The following is a 19754-nucleotide window of genomic DNA, read 5'->3' as shown; positions in this document are numbered from 1 at the left end:
AATTAAGCCCAAACTGAACAAATGCGAGATACATGCCAGTCCCTCTACATGTTGAGATCTCCCATACTGTTTTCTATGGTATTGTTCTCCCAAGTATAACCATATTTTTGAAGCTAGAGAATCTGGTTTATGATCCCCATGTCCAAATTTTAGATAGGGCTCTTTTCATCACATCAGTTATATAATACTTGTTTGCCTGCCAGATAAAGAGACCTGGACCAATGAAATTAAGTCCACTATGGAAGGAAAGGTAGCCCCTTTAAGGTCTGTTGTATGGAATGGTCAGAAACCCCTGATTCTAACTACTATGACATCAGGGATCAAATATCACAGGGACTAGCTATAGACACAAGTAAATCTTTCTTTTCAAGCTTCACGGAAATCACACTTTCAAGAGTCATGATTTTCTTTTTTTGTTTTGTTGTGGTTTTTTGTTTTATTTTAAAGAAGATTTCAAAAACAAAGCAGAAAAGGAGAGCCCAAAGACAAAAGAAAGATATTTAAACAACAGAGGAGAAATACTGGGTCTGTGTAATTTTTCCTAATTGTATCAACCTGTCTTTCCAAATACCTAATCTTGTCTCATCTCTAACATTATCGATCCAGGATCCTCCACTCTCCAGAGGTAGTTGTGGACATAAGCTGAAACTTAGGAATGAGTCATGGTGTGTATTTCACATATTACTTAATCTTTATTATTTTTTAAATCAGAAAGTGCAATGTTTTATAGTCTGCAACAAATTGCCCTATGTCAAAATATCTCTATCAAAGTAGCAATGTAAAAATATCCTTGATTGCAATATGGCCCAATCAAAATGGCCATGTCTCAATGTTATATGCCCACCCATAACCAGTGTGGCTATAAGAATAAGCTCTGTGTAGATCTGGTGTGGATCCACTGTTAAAGTGATAAAATGCCGATTTCTTGTTTCAGTGTCCATAATTACTACAACTTACTTTTATACTAATGCCCTCACTCAAAGTATACTTTAAGTATCAAGTATTTACCAATTGATTTGTATGTATTAGCTTACCTCCAAAACGTTCTGCAGTATACCATGACAATTTGATGCTGCAACTCTCTATATTCAGTCTAAGTATTATGTGTCTGTGTTACTTTTGTCAACTGTGTTTTCTCTGTGTATGTTTTCCAACTAAGACAATTGGAAGGGGGATTTATATTTAATGCTTTTGGCTAAAAAGGTCCCTTAATACTTAGAATGGCAGCTAAAAAGAATCTTCCATTTGCATTTTCCCTTCAGTAAGTCATTCTCCATCACTGATAGATGATAGATAGATGATGATGATAGATGATAGATGATAGATAGATAGATAGATAGATGATAGAAATGTGAGACAGATTTTCTTTTTTTTTCAAAGATTTTATTTATTTATTCATAGAGACGCAGAGAGAGAGAGAGGCAGAGACACAGGCAGAGGGAGAAGCAGGCTCCATGCAGAGAGCCCGACGTGGGACTCGATCCAGGGTCTCCAGGATCACGCCCTGGGCTGCAGGCGGCACCAAACCGCTGCGCCACCAGGGCTGCCCTGAGACAGATTTTCTAAGTTATCAGTATAAGTAAGCATTTGCCTTTTAGCAATACTTTGCCATTTTTAAGAATCAAGCCTGGAGATTTTTATTATTATTTTATTATTATTATTTTATTATTATTGTTACTAAATTTTGATTTGCCAATATATAGTATAACACCCACTGCTCATCCCATCAAGTGCTCTCCTCAGTGCCTGTCACCCAGTTACCCCATTCCCCCAGTAGCCTCCCCTTCCACTACCCTTTGTTCGTTTCCCAGAGTTAGGAGTCTCTCATGTTTTGTCACCCTCTCTAATTTATCTTGAAATTTAAATATTTAGCAATGTAGAATCAATGTGGGCTATGGTGTTTCAAATTTCCTTAAACTCATGGCTAAACCTTTCCTTACTCCCTTAAAAAAAATCTATGTGCAGAACAGCTGGAGCTCATCCCATCAGAGTATCCTTTCTGGAAGTCCTGTATCTCCACCACTAAAGTTCTTTGGAAGAAAATTACATGTAAGTTCTCTTAAAAGGACAGTTAAAGCTTGTAAATACTGAAAAAGAAACCAAGCTCAATCTTATTTAGAAGGAATTTTAGTAGACAGTTTATTGTATTTATTTTTCAGTAGGAGGTGGGGTTGCAGAGAAGAAGAAGCCAGAGATAACAATGTTTCTAACCATAAATATTACATAGCTAAATGTATTTATGGCAGATAACTCTTTGACACATTTCCTGAGAAAAAGTCAGCACTAACCAAATTAATCTGTAACATTTTTTAAATTGTATTTCCTTCATTTATCTAAATATCAAAGTAATTTTTCAAACATTCTAAGGAAAAATAGAAAATATTTCCTAACAAAGACCCTAGTTTTAGTGAGAAATTGAATAAAAGGAGAATGGTTTTCTTTGTTTTATGAGGATGCCATTTTTTAATTATATCTGTTATATCAATATAATGTGAATTCTGGATGATTTCATTTATTTGCTTCCTGTAGAATATAGTAACAATCCATTTTACTGTAACACTTAACACTATGTATTTTATTTTTAAATTATCCTGAAATATTTCATATTGATTTTTTCATTTAAAATAGCTTTATGATTCATGAAACTAAAGAGGACAATCCTTACATTTATCCATCTTATAACTGCAATGGCTCTCTGGAAACAGCTAAACCTAAAGCAAATTATGGGAACAACTATTCTTCACATGTTTGAAGCCACTCTTGGTATGTACCATACATTTCAGTTCTATATGTGGTTATCATCACCATAATTCAAGTAAGAGTAACACAATAAACACTAAGACTTTGCTATAGCAAAATGATATGAAGATATCAGTTGAGATGAAGATGGAAAACTTATCTTATACGACTTGCTACTACTATTATTTCATTTGTAAAATGACATTAGGATATATGAGTCAAAGGTATAGTATATTGAATGCTCCATATGTATGAATATACTTTGTTTATAAAGTATTTGAAGTATTATATACATAAACTATATATGAGTCATATAAGAAATATAAGTAAAAATAGTCTGTGTAATACTTTATATGTGTTAAGGTACTATATATGCATATATATTTTATTTAAAGTTGCAATTTTTAGAAAGGAGATTTTTTTTTAATTTTTTAAATTTATTTATGATAGTCACAGAGAGAGAGAGGCAGAGACATAGGCAGAGGGAGAAGCAGGCTCCATGCACCGGGAGCCCGATGTGGGATTCGATCCTGGGTCTCCAGGATCGCGCCCTGGGCCAAAGGCAGGCGCTAAACCACTGCGCCACCAGGGATCCCCTAGAAAGGAGATTTGATATCAAAGGAAGACTGGTTAAATGCCATGAGACTAATTCAGAGGTCAGAATGGTCTTATGTTATTACAATCATTAACTTATCATAATTTAGCAAGGCAATTGTTATTTCATGTTTTAGTATACTTTAATACATTAAATGGTACATTACTCAAGCTAATGCTGAACACTAGGTAATTTCTGATCTTTAGTTACAAAACATATTAAAAATTGAAATTAAGGGCAGCCCAGGTGGCTCAGTGGTTTAGAACCCAGGGTGTGATCCTGGAGACCCAGGATCGGGTCCCCTGTCAGGCTCCCTGCATGGGGCCTGCTTCTCCCTCTGCCTCTGTCTCTGCCTCTCTCTCTCTCTCTCTCTCTCTCTCTCTGTATCTCTCATGAATAAATAAAATCTTTAAAAAATTGAAATTGAGTGCAAACTGTGTTTCTCTGTACAAGTAGAAACAGCAATCAGAAAAAAAAAAAAGAAACAGCAATCAGAAAAAAAATAGTGAAATGGATCATCACCTAAAAGTTATCTCTATAATTTTTTTGAAATGCAATAAATTATAGAAAAAATGGAACTAATTCACCAAACTTAAAAACTTGTGTTTGTTCACATATTAATGTTTTTTGAGGAGGCATTTTTAGTTACGTTGACCACATGACAAAATAACCTTCCTCAAAAATCTGACTGGGGGGAGTGACATCACCAAGAGAGTAATATAGGTCTTTCCTGACTTCAATCCCCCTCACAAGAAGAACAACTAATGATTATTCATAAACAAGACACCATTGAGAGAATCCTATAACATAGGAATGAAGTTTAAGCACCCTCCTGCACCATGGAGACTAAAACAGCCTGCATTAGAAAGGTAAGAGAAGTAGCTACACAGGGACCACATTGACCCTCCTCCAGGCCAGCACAGCACAACACAAAGAGGTCTTCCCTGAGTCTCCAGTTTCTCCAGTGGAAAATAAGATGCCAAGGGGACAATTAGGTTTTCCAGAATTCTGGGGCCTCCTGATGTGGTCTCACCCCATGGAGACTACAGTGGAATCTGCACATATCAACTACTGGCGATCTTTTAGAGAGAAGGTAGGGGGCTTGCAACAACTGGTACACAAATGTTGAAAAACAGAGTTCATATCTGCAGTGCCCCAATAGTAATCCCAACTAGCAATTCTACTAGTTGGAGGTACCCTTTGATTAGAGACTTTGTTGAGATGAAGATCTGCCTGATTTGGGTCCTCAAAAGAGTTTTGCAGACTTTAGTGTCTGGTTTGCCCATTGCCAGGCAAACCCCCAAATGGGGAGAGTGTCTTTTGGCTACATCTGGCCATAGGGTCTGGCAAGAGCATATGGAAGCTATATAGACCAACAATGCTCTTGCTGAGATGCACATGGAGCCGATCTCCCCCAGAGCAAAACCAGTACAAGGCATGGAGTATTCCCCCACTTTGCCTACACAGTGGGATTAATTTATAGCCAAGACAGGGAGATTAATTTATAGCTCCCAGCTCCTCCAAACTGGAAAGCCTGTTTGTGAAAAGGGTAACATGCCTGGAGGGCCCCTGTTTATTCTGCCCAAACAAAGAAACTGAGACATTTTTCCACCCACTGTAGAGAGTATTTCCTAACCCCATTTCAACAGAATGGCTGGCAATAAGACCCTGAAGCTGTGTAACCCAGCAATGCTCAGGCTGAGAGATAGACAGGCAGAGCCAACAGAGAGCAGAACAAAACCAGTGGCCTTGTGTGGCCAGGGAACTTGGGGCATGTCTTGCCTTGAGGTAAGACAACAAAGAGCTTTATAAACTTGAGAACTGCTTCTTTATATACCCTAGTGGTAGGTCCCACCTGCACCTGGAAAAAGAAACTAATTCATAGCCCCTCTCATTTATAAATATAGCCTTCAGTCTTCCTAACAAGGCCTAACCAGAACATATGGGAAGCTGTGTAGCCTCTCCAATATCTTGCTCACAGTGGCACTTGAACAGTGAGCACAGCCTATAGCTTTCCCCATCTGTAGAGCAAAACTAGTGGCTTCACCTGGTCAGGGAATTCAGTCACATATTTGCATGATTAGGGTCCCCAAACAATGAGCCCAGGCCCTGGGTTCCAATATGCTGCCCTGCAAAGGCAGGGAAGCTAATCCATAGTCTCATTTACTACTAAATATTGTACCCAGGCTCAACCATCCAGTAAGCCTGACCAGATATTCAGGGCACCCCCAGAGCCCATGCTACAGCTTCATATGAGCAGGAAACCAAGCCAGAAACCCTATCTGTTATCAGTATCACATCCCCTCTATATCTGACGTCAAACATTGAATGATTGCCTCACCCAAAATATACTCTAATAGCAGGTCCCACCTGCTCAAGAACACTACCAGAAGACAACCCAGAAACCCAAACTGCACTGAATGGTGAAAATCTGTCTCCACCAAAGCAAACTTATAAAGCCTGGAAGAAAAGCTCAATTACTCAAATGTACAGATACCAATGTAAGGAATCAAAGACAATGAAAACTCAGGTAAATATGTCACCACTAGAAGAAACTAACAAGGCTCCAATAATTTACCCTAAAGAAATAAATATTTATGAACTGTTAAAGAATTCAGAATAATTATCTTAAAGAAGATTAGCAACTAAAAAGCATAGAGACAATGAAAAAAAAATTAGGAAAACAAGAAATGAGCAAAATAGGAAATTCAACAAATAGAAACCATAAAAAAACAAAAATCCCATAGTAGAAATATACAATTACTAAGGGGTGCCTGGGTGGCTCAGTCAGTTGAGTATCTGACTCATAGTTTTGGCTCAGGTTATGACCTTAGTGTCATTAGATTGAGCCCCACATCATGCTCCATGCTCATCACAGAATCTGCTTGACATTCTTTCCCCTCCCTCTCTCCCCCCACCCCCCAGTAGTGCTCTATCTCTCTAAAATTAATATATATATACAATAACTGAAATTAATTCAATAGAGAACTTCAAAAGCAGGCTCAACCATGCAGAAGAAAGAATCACTGACTTAAGGATAGGACAATAATATTGGCAAATTGAGTTTAAATACAATATTAAAACAAAATAAAAACATCAACAACAACAACAAAGGATAGGACATTAGAAATCATTTCATCAGAGAAGCAAGAATTTTTTAAAATAATGACAAAGAGTGGAAAAAAGCCTACAGGACTTATTCAACACAATAGAAACATACAATATTCACATTATGGGAATTACAGAAGGATAAGACAAAAAAAGAAAAGAACAGAGAGCATATTTAAAGCAATAATCACTGAAAACTTTCTGAACTTGGAGAAAGAAACAGACATCCAGATCCGTGAGGCCCAAAAGATCCCAAACAGATTAAACGTGAATAGAGCTACATTGAAACACATTATAATCATCAAAAGTCAAAGACAAACAAAAAGAATTTTAAAAGCAAGAAGAGGAGAAGCTACATAAAGAATATTTCCATAAGACTATGGATAGATTCCTCAACAGAGACATTTCAGGCCATGAAACAATGGAATTACACATTTAAAATATTCAAAGAAAAAACCTATCAACCAATCATACTATACCTGGCAAAGCTGTCCTCAAAAATGAAGGACAGATAAAGATTTTCCCAAGCTTACAAAAGGTGAAGAATTTCATCACGAATAGATCCTCCTAATAAGAAATGCTCAAAGTAGTTATTTGAGTGAAAGTAAAATGATGCTAATTTAAATCAAGAACTAGAACTTAGTGTAACATTCACTCAATGGTAAACATTTAGTCAAAATTAGATTCTGTAACTTGGTAATAGTGGTCCATAATTCACTTACACTTCTAGTTGAAAATTAAAGCAAATGAATGTAGTAAAACTGTTACTACAATAATCCATTATTACTTATGCATTAAAAAATAAGTAAAGTATAATAGCAATAACCTAAAATGTAAATGAGAGGAAAAGTAAAAGTGTAAAGTTTAGGAATGATATTGAAGTTAAGTTACTATTGGATTAAAAATATGATTTTATAATTTAAGATAGTTTATGTAAGCCTCATAGTACCATAAGAGAAAAAACTACAGCAATTACACAAAATAACATGATAAAGAAGTCAAATCATACTGATACAAAATGCATCAAAACGTACACAAAAATGACAGCAGGATAAGAAACAAAAAACAATGAATCTACAAAATACCAGAAAAGAATTAACAGAATGGCAACAGTAAGTCCTTACCCATAAACAATACTTTAAATATAAATTAAATTCTCCAATCAAAAGACATAGAATGGATAAATGGCTAAAAATCAAGATCCAACAATAGGTTTCCTACAAGAGACTCACATTAGCCTTCAAAACACACATAGACTGAGAATGATGGGATAGAAGAAGACATTTCAAGCATACCATAACAAAAAAAATCAGTGGTAGTTATATCCACAAAATAGGCTTTAAGTAAAAAGTGATAAAAAGAGAAAAAGACTGTTATCACACAATGATGAGTCAACCCATCAAAAAATATAACAATTGTAAATATTTATGTGCCAAACATTGGAGCACTTAAATATATAAAGTGAAAACTAACAGAGCTAAAAGGGGAAATTAACAGAAATACAAGTGGGATTTATCCCCGGGATGCAAGGCTGGTTCAACACTCGTAAAGCAATCAATGTGATGGATCATATCAAAAAGAGAAAAAACAAGAACCATATGATCCCTTCAATAGATGCAGAGAAAGCATTTGACAAAATACAGCATCCATTCCTGATCAAAACTCTTCAGAGTGTAGGGATAGAGGGAACATTCCTCAGCATCTTAAAAGCCATCTACGAAAAGCCCACAGCAAATATCCTTCTCAATGGGGAAGCACTGGGAGCCTTTCCCCTAAGATCAGGAACAAGACAGGGATGTCCACTCTCACCACTGCTATTCAACATAGTACTAGAAGTCGTAGCCTCAGTAATCAGACAACAAAAACAAATAAAAGGCATTCAAATTGGCAAAGAAGTCAAACTCTCCCTCTTTGCTGATGACATGATACTCTACATAGAAAATCCAAAAGATTCCACCCCAGGATTTCTAGAACTCATACAGTAATTTGGCAGTGTGGCAGGGTATGAAATCAATGCCCAGAAGTCAGTGGCATTTCTATACACTAACAATGAGACTGAAGAAAGAGAAATTAAGGAGTCAATCCCATTTACAATTGCACCCAAAAGCATAAGATACCGAGGAATAAGCCTAACCAAAGAGGTAAAGGATCTATACCCTACAAACTATAGAGCACTTCTGAAAGAAATTGAGGAAGACACAAGAGATGGAAAAACATTCCATGCTCATGGATTGGAAGAATTAATATTGTGAAAATGTCCATGTTACCAAGGGCAATTTACACGTTTAATGCAATCCCTATCAAAATACCATGGACTTTCTTCAGAGAGTTGGAACAAATTATTTTAAGATTTGTGTGGAATCAGAAAAGACCCTGAATAGCCAGGCGAATATGAAAAAGAAAACCATAGCTGGGGGCATCAAAATGCCAGATTTTAGGTTGTACTGCAAAGCTGTGGTCATCAAAACAGTGTGGTACTGGCACAAAAACACACATACATCAATGGAACAGAATAGAGAATCCAGAAGTGGACCCTCAACTTTATGGTCAACTAATATTCGACAAAGGAGGAAAGACTATCCACTGGAAAAAAGGCAGTCTCTTCAATAAATGGTGCTGGGAAAATTGGACATCCACATGCAGAAGAATGAAACTAGACCACTCTCTTGCACCATACACAAAGTTAAACTCAAAATGGATGAAAGATCTAAATGTGAGACAAGATTCCATCAAAATCCTAGAGAAGAACATAGGCAACACCCTTTTTGAACTTGGCCACAGTAACTTCTTGGAAGATACATCCATGAAGGCAAGAGAAACAAAAGCAAAAATGAACTATTGGGACTTCATCAAGATAAGAAGCTTTTGCACAGCAAAGGATACAGTCAACAAAACTAAAAGACAACCTACAGAATGGGAGAATATATTTGCAAATGACGTATCAGATAAAGGGCTAGTGTCCAAGATCTATAAAGAACTTCTTAAACTCAACAGCAAAGAAACAAACAATCCAATCCTGAAATGGGCAAAAGACATGAACAGAAATCTCACAGAGGAAGACATAGACATGGCCAACAAGCACATGAGAAAACGCTCTGCATCACTTGCCATCAGGGAAATACAAATCAAAACCACAATGAGATACCACCTGACACCAGTGAGAATGGGGAAAATTCACAAGACAGGAAACAACAAATGTTGGAGAGGATGCGGAGAAAGGGGAACCCTCTTACACTGTTGGTGGGAATGTGAGGTGGTACAGCCACTCTGGAAAACTGTGTGGAGGTTCCTCCAAGAGTTAAAAATAGACCTGCCCTATGACCCAGCAATTGCACTGCTGGGAACTTACCCCAAAGATTCAGATGCAATGAAATGCCAGGCAGGACGCATGCACCCTGATGTTTCTAGCAGCAATGTCCACAATAGCCAAACTGTGGAAGGAGCCTTGGGGTCCATCGAAAGAGGAATGGATAAAGAAGATGTGGTCTATGTATACAATGGAATTTTACTCAGCCATTAGAAACGACAAGTACCCACCATTTGCTTCGAGGTGGATGGAACTGGAGTGTATTATGCTGAGTCAAATAAGTCAATCAGAGAAGGACAAACATTATATGGTCTCATTCATTTGGGGAATATAAAAAATAGTGAAAGGGAATAAAGGGAAAGGAGAGAAAAAGAGTGGGAAATATCAGAGAGGGTGAGAGAACATGAGAGACTCCTAACTCTGGGAAACGAACAAGGGTGGTAGAAAGGGAGGTAGGCAGGGGGTGGGGGTGACGGGCACTGAGGGGAGCACTTGATGGGATGAGCACTGGGTGTTATTATATATGTTGGCAAATTGAACACCAATAAAAAATAAATTTGTAAAAAGCAAAACAAAACAAAAAAAGAAATACAACAATAGTTAATGACATAATATCCCATTCTGAAAAATCGATTATTGAGACAGAAACTCAATTACAAAACAATGTATTTGAACAACCCTGTAGACCAAATGTACCTAACAGATATATGCAGAACATTCTGTTCAATAACAACAGTATACACATTCTCAAAGGCATATAGATCATTTTCTAAAAGAGATCATATATTAGGTCACAGAATAAGTCTCATCAAATTCAAGAGGACTGAGTTCAGATCAAGTATTTTCACTTACCACAATAGAATGAAACTAGAAATCAATAATAAGAAAAAAACTGGAAAATTCACAAATAAAATGAAATTGAACAACACTCTCTTGAAAAATCAATAGATCAAAGAAGAAATTAAAGAAGAAATAAATATAAAATTCTTCAGAAAAATGAAAATGGAAACCTAAAATACTAGACTTATGGCTTTCAGCAAAAACAGGTCTAAGAGGAATCTTCATTACAACAAATGCCTAAATTTTTAAAAAAGCAAGAAAGAGGAGGGTGGGGCAAGATGGTGGAAGAGTAGGATTCCTCAACTCACCTGGTCCCACCAACTTACCTAGATACCTTTCAAAGCATCCTGAACACCTACAGATTCGACCTGAGATTTAAAGACAGAACAGCCAGAACTCTACAGAGAGAAAAGTTTTTGCTGCTAGCAAAGTAGGAAGGCGGAAAAATAAATAAATTAATTAAAAAGAATCAAGTTGGGGAGGGGCACTGTGAGGAACCAGGCTAAAGCTGAGCACCCAGAGCCTCCTGGACAGGAAAACCCAGTCCTGGAGAAGAGGGAAATTTAAAAATTCGTGCTGGATTTTTCCCAGCCAGAAAAGTGCTTAGCAGGGAAATGTGGCAGCCTCTCAGGAGGGGCAGTGAAGCCTCCAGATTCCCTGAGTCACTATTAGAGGAGGTGCACCCAGGGGAAAGCACAAAGTGGATCGCAGACTGATCTTGATAAGGGGCTGGAGTGGGCAACCCGAGGCATTTGGGAAAAGCCAGTAGGATAGGCAGCCAGATGCAGGCAGAGGTGCAGCTTCAGGAGCCCCCATGCTTTCAGGAGCTGCCACGCCCCCCAGGAGCCTGATTCCAGCAGCATAGGGCCCTGGATACCAGGGCCCTCAAGCGGACAAAGCCAGGGATCCTACATTCCCCCAGGGACAGGTGGATATGGGGAGGCCCCAGGAGAGTGATAACTCTCTTGCTACTGGGCAACCCACAAGTTGTGCAGATCAGTGAACCCCAGCCAACCCCAGGAACATCTATGCCAATGCAGACTGGGAGACTGCATTGGTTACTAGCAGGGAGCTGACTCCAGAACTGGAGACCTGGCTGCCGCCATTGTTGTTTTCCTCATTTTTCACCTTGTGCCTGGGAGGGGTGGGGCAACCAGGGAACAAAGGACTCCCAAGATAAACAGTACACAATGAGCATGGCACCTGTCGGGACGGGGCATCTTTGCCAAGGCACACACACCTGAGGATCAGCACAGCAGACCCCTCCCACAGAGGACCAGCTAGAAGGACAGGGGAAGCAAGTTCTTGACCAAGCAGCACTGGAAAGCTACAGAACCAAGGAAAAATCAAGGGAATATATTGTATAGAACTAGAGTCTATGTAGTCCACCCCATTTTATTAATTTTTGTTTTTTTCCCTTTGTCCATTACAATTTGTTTTCATATCAGACTAAAATTTTCCAGTATTTTGTCTCTTTCCCACCTTAACTGCAATATTTTACCAGCTATTCATTTTTAAGTTTCTTCCTTTTTGACTTTAATATTTCTACAATTACAGATCTTAGATATATTTTTCAATTCTGGATTCCCTTCAACATATTCAACTTAATTTTGGGAGATATACAAGATATGTGTTTTTGTTCTGTTTTCTTTGTTTGTTTGTTTGTTTTGTTTTCTCAGCCCTTTTTTGTTCTACAATGGTGGAAGTTAATACCTTCTAAAACAGGACCAGCATGCACCCAGAAACAAGTGGAATATCATACTGGTTCATTCTGTGAGACTATATTCTCTCTTCATTCCATTCTTCTCCCCTTTTTATCTTGTTTATGTTTTGGTGGTCAATGTTGTGGATTTCTACAAGTATTGCTGGTTTATATAAATTTGAGATTGAGTATCTTCTAACATACAGAACTTAATACACACAGAACCAAGAGGATCAACCTCTAGGACCCCTCAAGTAGACTACATTCTCTACTTCCACTATCACTTCTTCACCACCACCATCTCCCACTCTCCCTTTTTTTCTATTTTTTTCTCTTTTTCCTCTTTGCTTTTCTTTTTTCTTTTTCTTTTTCTCTTTTTAGGATTTTTGACCTTTTATTTTTTACTACTTTTTTAAAATTTGTTTTTTCACTTTAGTAGTCCTTTTGTTTTATTTTTTCTGATCCTCGTTTCATTTTCTGCTCTCTGACCTTGTCAGAATCATCTAGGGTGAAATTGACTTAGGTCATGGTTGATATTCTTGACTCAGCCCACTAAGACAGCCTCTCTGCACTGAACAAAATGACTCCAAGGAAGAATTCACCAGAAAAGAAAATCAGAAACAACACTCTACTAGAGTTACAGAATATGGATTTCAATCTGATGTCAGAAGGCCAGTTTAGAAGCACAACTATAAAGCTAGTGGTGGCTCTGGAAAAAAGCGTAAATGACTCTAAAGACTTCTTTACTGCAGAATTTAGATCTAATCAGGCTGAAATTAAAAATCAATTAAATGAGATGCAATCCAAACTGGAGGTACTAATGGCTAGGATTAATGAGGTAGAAGAAAGAGTGAGTGACATAGAAGACAAGTTGATAGAAAGGAAGGAAGTTGAGGGAAAAAAAAGAAAAACAATTAAAAGACCATGAGGAAAGGTTAAGGGAAATAAATGAGAGCCTGAGAAGGAAGAATCTCCATATAATTGGGGTTCCAGAAGAGGCCAAGAGGGAGAGAGGGCCAGAATGTAGATTTGAAATTCTCATATCTGATAACCTCCCTAAGTTGGGGAGGGGAACAGGCATTCATATCCAGGAGATAGAGAGGTCCCCACCAAATCAATAAAAACCATTCAACAACTGGACATTTAATAATGAAACTTGCAAATTCCACAGACAAAGAAAAAAACCTTAAAGCAGCAAGAGACAAGAGATTCTTAACTTATATGAGGAGAAATATCAGATTAACAATAGACTTCTCCACAGAGACATAGCAGGCCAGAAAGGCCTGGCAGGATATATTCAGGGTACTAAATAAGAATAACATGCAGCCAAGAATACTTTATTCTTAAAGGTTGTCACTCAGAATATGAGAGAAAAGAACTTCCAAGATAGGCAGAAACTGAAAGAATATGTGACCACCAAACCAGTTCTGCAGGAAATATTAAGGGGGAACCTGTAAAAGAAAGAGGAAGCCCAAAGAAATAATCCACAGAACAGGGACTGAATTGCTATTAGGATGACAATAAATCCATATCTTTCAAAAGTAACTTTGAATGTGAATGGGCTAAATGATTCTGTCAAATGATGCAGGATATTGGCCGGATAAAAAAGCAAGACCCATGTATTTGTTATATACAAGAGACCCATTTTAGACCAAAGGACATCTCCAGCCTGAAAATGAAAGGTTGGAGAAACACTTACCATTCAAATGGTCCTCAGAAGAAATCTGGGGTAGCAATCCTCATATCAGATAAATTAAAGATTACCACAAAGACTGTAGTAAGAGATGAAGAGGGACACTATATCATACTTAAAGGATCAATCCAAGAAGAAGGCCTAACATTCATGAATATTTATCCCCCTAATATGGGAACTGCTAAGTATATCAATCAATTCAAAACCAAAGATATACTTAGATAATAACACTAATAGTAAGAAACTTCAACACAGCACTTTCTGCAAATGACAGATATTCTAAGCACATCACCAAAGAAACAAGGGCTTTAAATGGCACACTAGACTAGATGGATTTCACAGATATTTACAGAACTTTCCATCCAAAGTAAACTGAATACACATTCTTCTCAAGGGCACATGGAACTTTCTCCAGAATAGACCACATACTGGGTCACATATCAGGTCTCAACTGATACCAAAATATTGGGATAGTCCCCTGCATATTCTCAGATCACAATATTTTGAAATTAGAACTCAATCACAAGAAAAAATTTGGAAGAAATTCAAACACGTGGAGGTTAAAGACCATCCTGCTGAAAGATGAATGGGCCAACCAGTAAATTAGAAAAGAATTAAAAAGATTCATGGAAACTAAGGGAAATAAAGATACAACCATTCAGAATCTTTGGGATACAGCAAAAGCAGTGTTGAAGGGAAATACATTGCAATACAAGCATCCCTCACAAAACTGGACAAACTCAAAGACACAAGCTAACCTTGCACCTAAAGGAGCTGCAGAAGGAACAGCAAATAGATCCTACACCCAGCAGAAGAGAGTTAATAAAGATTTGAGCAGAACTCAATGAAATAGAGACCAGAAGAACTGTGGAACAGATCAACAGAACCAGGAGTCGGTTCTTGAAAGAATTGATAAGATAGATAAGCCATTAACCAGCCTTATTAAAAACAAAAGACCCAAATAAATAAAATCAGGAATGAAAGACAAGAGACCTCAACTAATACCAAGGAAATACAAACGATTTTTAAAATGTATTATAAAAAAAATAAAAAATAAATAAAAACGTATTATGAGCAGCTCTAAGCAAAAAACAAACAAACAAACAAACAAACAAAAAAACAGTCAATCTAGAAGAAATGGAAAATGGATGCATTTCTGGAAAACCACAAACTACAAAACTGGAACAGGACGAAATAGAAAACCTGAATAGGCCAATAACCAGGGAGGAAATTGAAGCTGTCATCGAAAACCTCCCAAGACACAAAAGTCCAGGACCAGATGGCTTCCCAGGGGAATTCCATCAAACATATAAAGAAGAAATAATACCTATTCTACTAAAGCTGTTTTGAAGGATAGAAAGGTAGGGAATATTTGCAAACTTGTTTTATGAGGCCGGCATCAACTTTACACCAAAATCAGACAAAAACCCCTCCAAAAAGGAGAATTATAGACCAATATCACTGATAAACATAGACGTAAAAATTCTCAGCCAATAGGATCCAACAGTACATTAAGAAGATTATTCACCATGATCAAGTGGGATTTATCCCTGAGGTGCAAGGCTGCTTCAACACTCGTAAAACAACCAACGTGATAGATCATATCAATAGGAGAAAAAACAAGAACATATGATCCTCTCAGTAGATGCAGAGAAAGCATTTGACAAAATACATCTTCCATTCCTGATCAAAACTCTTCAGAATGTAGGGATAGAGGGAACATTCCTCAGCATCTTAAAAGCTGTCTACGAAAAGCCCACAGCTTTATCATTCTCAATGGGGAAACACTGGGAGCCTTTCCCCTACGATCAGGAATGAGACAGGGATGTCCACTCTCACCACTGCAATTCAACATAGTACTAGAAGTCCTAGCCTCAGCAATCAGGCAACAAAAAGAAATAAAAGGCATTCAAATTTGCAAAGAAGTTAAACTTTCCCTCTTGGCCGATGACATGATACTGTACATGGAAAACCTAAAAGCCTCCACCTTAAGATTGCAAGAACTCATACAGCCATTTAGCAGTGTGACAGGATACAAAATCAATGCCCAGAAGTCAGTTGCACTTCTATACACTAACAATGAGACTGAAAAAAGAAAAATTAAGGCATCAAACCCATTTATAATTCTACTCAAAAGCATAAGATACCTAGGGATAAACCTAACCAAAGAGGTAAAGGATCTATACACTAAAAACTAGGGAATGCTTCTGAAAGAAATTGAGAAAGACACAAAGAGGTAGAAAACATTCCATGCTCATGGATTGGAAAAATTAATATTGTGAAAATGTCTATGCTACGAGGCAATTCACACGTTCAATGCAATCCCTATCAAAATACCTTGGATTTTCTTCAGAGAGTTGGAACCAATAATTTTAAGATGTGGAATCAGAAAAGACCTTGAATAGCCAGGGGAATATTGAAAAAGAAAACCATATCTGGGGGGCATCACAATGGCCAATTTCAGGTTTTACTGCAAAGCTGTGGTTATCAAGGCAGTGTGGTACTGGCACAAAAACAGACACAGATCAATAGAACAGAATAGAGAACCCAGAAATGGGCCCTCAACTTTATGGCCAACTAATATTCAACAAAGCAGGAAAGATTATCTACTGGAAAAAAGACAGTCTCTTCAGTAAATTGTGCTGGTAAAATTGGATATCCACATGCAGAAGAATGAAACTAGACCATTCTCTTACACCATACACAAAGATAAACTCAAAATGGATGAAAGATCTAAATGTGAGACAAGACTGCATCAAAATCCTAGAGGAGAATATAGGCAATACTCTTTTTGATCTTGGCCAAAGCAACTTCTTGGAAGATACATCCATAAAGGCAAGGGAAACAAAAGCAAGAATGAATTATTGGGACTTAATCAGGATAAAAAGCTTCTGCACAACAAAAGAAACAGTAACAAAACTGAAAAACAACCTACAGAATGGGAGAAGATATTTGCAAATTACCTATCAGATAAAGGGCTAGTATCCAAGATCTATAAAGAACTTATTAAACTCAACCTCAAAAAAACAAACAATCCAATAATGAAATGGGCAAAAGACATGAACAGAAATTTCACTAGAGAAGACATAGAAATGGCCAATAAGCACAGGAGAAAATGCTCCACATCGCTGGCCATCAGGGAAATACAAATACAAACCATAATGAGATACCACCTCGCATCAGTGAGAATGGTGACAATTAACAAACCAGGAAACCACAAATGTTGGAGAGGATGTGGAGAAAGGGGAACCCTCTTGCACTGTTGGTGGGAATGTGAGGTGGTACAGCCACTCTGGAAAACTGTGTGGAGGTTCCTCAAAGAGTTAAAAATAGACCTGCCCTATGACCCAGCAATTGCACTTCTGGGGATTTACCCCAAAGATACAGATGCAGTGAAAGACTGAGACACCTGCAACCCAATGTTTCTAGCAGCAATGTCCACAATTCCCAAACTGTTGAAGGAGCCTTGATGTCCAACCAAAGATGAATGGATAAAGAAGATGTGGTATATGTATACAATGGAATATTACTCAGCCATTAGAAACGACAAATACCCACCATTTGCTTCGACATGGATGGAACTGGAGGGTATTATGCTGAGTGAAGTTAGTAAATGGAGAAGGACAAACATTATATGGTCTCATTCATTCAGGGAATATAAGAAATAGTGAAAGGGACTATATATTATTATATTATTATTAAAAATGGAGAAGGTGATCAGTACAATGTTTTTCAATTAAAATAGAGAACTGTCATAATAAAGTCCTACAGTATTTATACATTCTCAAATCTATTTTTTAAAGATTTATTTATTTATTTGAGAAATATAGAGTGCTGGATATGTTTGTGAACATTGACGAACCGAGGGATAGAATCCTCTAGTAGACGTCCCACTGAGTGTGGAGCCCAATGTGTGCCTCTTTCTCATGACCCATGAGATCATAAGCCAAAGTCAAGAATGGGTCACTCAATTGAATGAGCCATCCAGGAATTTCTCAAATCTATTTTTAAATGACATTTTAAAATGCTCATGAACACGTGTTCTCTGGCTCCCTGCGATAGAAAAGTACATCTGTGAGTGGAGAATTTTGATCTTCCAGAAGTAACATGTCAACAGTACTCAAATAAAATTTCTTTAAAAAGTAACATGTTATGCAGAGAAAATGAATTCGTGTCATGAACTCCTATCATATAACAATTCTCTAGCAGTGACAAAAGTCTGGTTAGTATGACATAAATTATGTTGCTATAATAACATATAATGTGACAACACTAGTGATTTAATTTAACATTTATGCAATAATCATACAATGAAACCGGAATACTTTGTAAAATCAATAAATTTAATTTTGCAGTTATACAGTATTGACATTCATCACTGTGCAAGACTGGAGTGTGAACGTTGGTAGTATAATTTTTTAAAAAAGAGATATTTGGGTTTTTATGTAAATTTGCTTCTGTAATGTTTATTTCTTACTTTAGTACAGAGATTCTGGATTGCATACTATTTAAAATTATCTGGAGCAATTTTATTACAAGTATATTATTTAGTGGTTGTTTAAAAGCAGTCAACAATTCATTTCCTAAAAGAAAATATTTATGTGTGTTGTTTTAAATCAGTAAAATTTATATAGGTGATTAAACAGGTTTTTAAAATGACTCAGGTATATATAATTAATTTTCTAGTACATAAGCATATCTAAACAAGAATAGAAATTTTATTAAATACCTTTTAATTATGTTTGATTTTTTTAACCTCCTTGCAGAGTTTTTCTACACCAGAAGTTCCAAAGTCAAGCTACATTCAAAAAGAAGCAACAAATTGGACACCCAAATTCTGAAGAGCCAGATATCCCTTATAGCATAGGACATGTGCAGATAAATCCAATTATTAAAAATTTCCTGCAGAAAAAATATATGTATGTGTGTATTACACACATGCATATGACCATCTCAAAAGCATATTCTGAAAACTTTAAGAAAACATTATGAGTATGATCCATGCTGTAAATTATACTTTATTTCTCTTTCTGTATTTATGCCATCAATTATTATCTCTTTATGCCTTTAGCTTTTTGTTCCTCCTACCCCATGACTACAGAGCAAAACTTTCATTTCCAATAACAACTTCATTAACTCAGCAGAGATGGCAAATATTTATCTCCAAAATTAAGCATAACACTTGCTTACTGATTTATGACATATATCTTTATAAAATGTTCAATTAAATGCATAGAAGGTTGGTTTCAAATTGCTTATAGATAATACTAAATACTTTTTAGTTACTAGATAAATCTAGAGAATTGCACCAAAACATCGGCAAACAAATAATGAATTTTATTTGAAATATGCAATTTGATTATAAACTAATACCTTAAAATAAACTAAGAATTGCTAAATGATTTCTGTAAACTGAGTGGAATGATTCCAAGGTCTACATTCCTCCTTTCCTTTCTTTCTGTATTCTTTCTTCTCCCTTTAATCCCTCCTTTCTCTAAAAGGCACTTATTTCATACCAACCATGTGCCAAGTACAGGTTAGTTGCTAAGGTGCAAAGATAAAGCTGAAAAAATCACTTATTATTCAATGTGGTCAATTCAATGATAAAAATATATACAAGAAAGTAGGAAATCAAAGAAAAATTAACTTAACCTAGGGGCTAATTATGCTATTAATGGTGGAAAATAAGGCCATAAAGAAAGATGATGCTTGGGGTGCCAGGGTGGTTCAATTGGTTAAGCATCTGACTTCAGCTCAGGTCTTAATCTTA

At 36.8% G+C, this 19754-nt stretch overlaps 1 long non-coding RNA gene across 1 annotated transcript; it reads left to right on the top strand.

Moving 5' to 3' along the window:
* Window positions 1–310: 310 nt before the first annotated feature.
* LOC144309090 (uncharacterized) lies at window positions 311–19382 on the top strand. The gene is made up of 4 exons (XR_013375213.1): window positions 311–525; window positions 1966–2049; window positions 2629–2763; window positions 18751–19382. It is a non-coding gene; the product is annotated as an uncharacterized LOC144309090 (long non-coding RNA).
* The last annotated feature ends 372 nt before the right edge of the window (window positions 19383–19754 follow it).

This window comes from Canis aureus, chromosome X (genome assembly GCF_053574225.1).
Source record: "Canis aureus isolate CA01 chromosome X, VMU_Caureus_v.1.0, whole genome shotgun sequence".
NCBI lineage: Eukaryota > Metazoa > Chordata > Mammalia > Carnivora > Canidae > Canis > Canis aureus.
Note: the sequence above shows the minus strand (reverse complement) of the source record. Positions and strands in the feature narration are given on the sequence as shown.